At 40.3% G+C, this 2,967-nt stretch overlaps 1 protein-coding gene across 12 annotated transcripts in view; it reads left to right on the forward strand.

Annotated features, from left to right (window-relative positions):
• LOC106882633 (tensin-1) overlaps positions 1–2,967 on the forward strand; it is an 835,201-nt gene that overhangs the window by 421,530 nt on the left and 410,704 nt on the right. The window lies entirely within an intron of this gene.

The following is a 2,967-nucleotide window of genomic DNA, read 5'->3' on the forward strand; positions in this document are numbered from 1 at the left end:
ATATATATATATATATATATATATATATACATACATATATATACAATGAGCTTCTTTCAGTTTCCGTCTACCAAATCCACTCACAAGGCTTTGGTTGGCCCAAGGCTATAGTAGAAGACACTTGCCCAAGGTGCCATGCAGTGGGACTGAACCTGGAACCATGTGGTTGGTAAGCAAGCTACTTACCACACAGCCACTTGTGCATTGTTGTCAACGATGACTAAGGACATCCCATGGGAGAAGAAGATGGGTCACAGTGTGTCCAGCTGTAGCCAATCAGGCTGAGGTATGCTCAAAAGGTTCTGCTACAGATTGAACACTGGTGGCCTTCTGGGAATGAAGGCAAAGAGTTGGCTCAGAACTTGTGCAGCTCATGTTTTCTTTGTGCTCCTGCAATCCTATTCTGTTCATAGGAGGTGGCACCATTGTTGGCGCAGCCATGCCAGGCAGGGCAGCTAAACCATAGTGAGGGTAACTGATGGCTTTCAACCTTCAGTGAAGTAGGGCTTAACTACCTATGCATCTGACGACTGGACCTGGTGGACTATGCAAAGGAAACCACTAGATTGGTCCAACAGACAGGAAATTGAACCAGCAAGCATTGTGGAGCACGAACATGGCACAGTGAGAAACAAAAGACACTGTGGCCACCCATTGCATCCCAACCTACCTCTAGTCATCTTGACTTTGTCTTGCCACTGGAATCAGATAGGAAGGGACAAGAGAGTGAGGCAGAAGACATTGCACAACCCTCCCTCAATTAAATCTATGTCACATACAAGTCAAGACATTACATACATACATACAGTATGCATACATACAGTATGCATACATACACACACATGTACAACAGGATTCCACACAGTTTCTATCTATCAAATTCACTCACAAAGCATTGGTTGGTCCAGGGCTATAGCAGAAGATACTTGCCCAAGGTGCTATGCACCATAACATTCCATTGATATTCTACTGATACCATAGATTATCAATGATATTGTATGATGTAGTATCTGTAATTGGGTTATGGGGAATAAGAGATGTTTGATTTTGATATTATCAACTGTGAAAAGGGCAACAAGCTGACAGAAACATTAGCATGCCAGGCGAAATGCTTAGTGGTATTTCGTCTGCCGTTACATTCTGAGTTCAAATTCTGCCAAAGTCGACTTTGCCTTTCATCCTTTCAGGGTCGATAAATAAAGTACCACTTAAGCACTGGGGTCGATGTAATCAACTTAATCCCTTTGTCTGTCTTTGTTTGTCCCCTCTATGTTTAGCCCCTTGTGGGCATTATAAAGAAATAGGAACCGTTAGCATGCCAGGTGAAATGCTTAGCAGTATTTCGTCTATCCTTATATGTTCTGAGTTCAAATTCCGCTAAGGTCAACTTTGCCTTTCATCCTTTTGGGGTCGATAAATTAAGTACCAGTTGTGTACTGGGGTCAATCTAATTGACTGGCCCTGTCTCTCCAAAAATTTCAGGCCTTGTACCTAGTAGAAAAAATTATCAACTGTGAAAAAAATTATATATGACTGATTTCAATAGTTTACATGTTTAATAACAAGTAAAATAATGTGAGCTCAGCACACAGTCTGTGATAAATTCTTTTGCTATACATTTGATAGAAAGGTATGCGTATACAAGTGCCGGTATGGTATAGGCACAGGTGTGGCTGTGTTGTTAAGAAGCTTGCTTCTCAACAATGTGGTCTTAAGTTCAGTCCCACAATGGCACCTTGGGCAAGTGTCTTCAACTATAGCCTCAGCCTGACCAACACCTTGTGAGTGGATTTGGTTACAGAAACAGAAAGAACCATATTGTAACTGTGTGTGTGTGTGTGTGTGTGTGTGTGTGTGTGTGTGTGTGTGTGTGTGTGTGTGTATGCATGCACATGCATCTATGTGTGTGTTTGTGTTTGTGTCTGTGTTTGTCCTCCACCACTGCTTGACAACCAATCTCGGTTTGTTTATGTCCCTATAACTCAGCACATCATCAAAAAGAAACCGATAGAATAAGTATCAGCCTTAAAAATAAGTACTAGGTAGGGGGTTGCTTTGTTCAACTAAACCCTTCTAGATGGTGCCCCAGCATGGCCACAATCAAATGACTGAAACAACCAAAAGACATAAAAGATAAGAAAGGTTTATATTTATGAGTTTATTCATGACAACAATTTCTTTTAGAACATTTTTCTATCAAGCCTTCTTTCTATACTATGTGTATGAGGGGCTGGAGGGTGTAATACAAATAATGAGTATTATTGTTGTTGTTGTTGCTATGTTTACCTTGATCCTATGTGTCCATAATGATGGTTACTTTCATTCAACTGCAAAATATGTATGTCACCTGTGTTTTGTAAAGTTTATATGTCACTTGTGTTTTGATTTTATTTTGACTGAATTCATAAAATAACCTTCCTTATTGTATATTCTAAGGGGAGTGACTCTCATTGAGTTCACTTGGATAATTTTAAAGAAAAAAAAAATAACTCCATTCATAGTTTATTTACAATCTATTAGTTCAACAAGCAAGCTTGAATTTATTGCTAGTTAACTAAGATTGAACAGTAAATACATCATCATCATCGTCAACATTTAACATCTACCCTCCATACTAGCGTGGGTTGGACAGTTTGTCACAATCCAATAGGCCCAAACACTGCACTGAGCACCAGTGTTCATTTTGGCATGGTTTCTTATGACTGAATGCCCTTCCTAATGTTGTTGTTGGCACTCCGTCACTTACAACATCAAGGGTTCCAGTTGATCCAATCAACAGAACAGCCTACTTGTGAAATTAACGTGCAAGTGGCTGAGCACTCCACAGACACGTGTACCTTTAACGTAGTTCTCAGGGATATTCAGCCTGATACAGTGTGACAAGGCTGACCCTTTGAATTACAGGCACAACAGAAACAGGAAGTAAGAGTGAGAGAAAGTTGTGGTGAAAGAGTACAGCAGGGTTCG

Source organism: Octopus bimaculoides, chromosome 8 (genome assembly GCF_001194135.2).
Source record: "Octopus bimaculoides isolate UCB-OBI-ISO-001 chromosome 8, ASM119413v2, whole genome shotgun sequence".
Taxonomy (NCBI): Eukaryota; Metazoa; Mollusca; class Cephalopoda; order Octopoda; family Octopodidae; genus Octopus; species Octopus bimaculoides.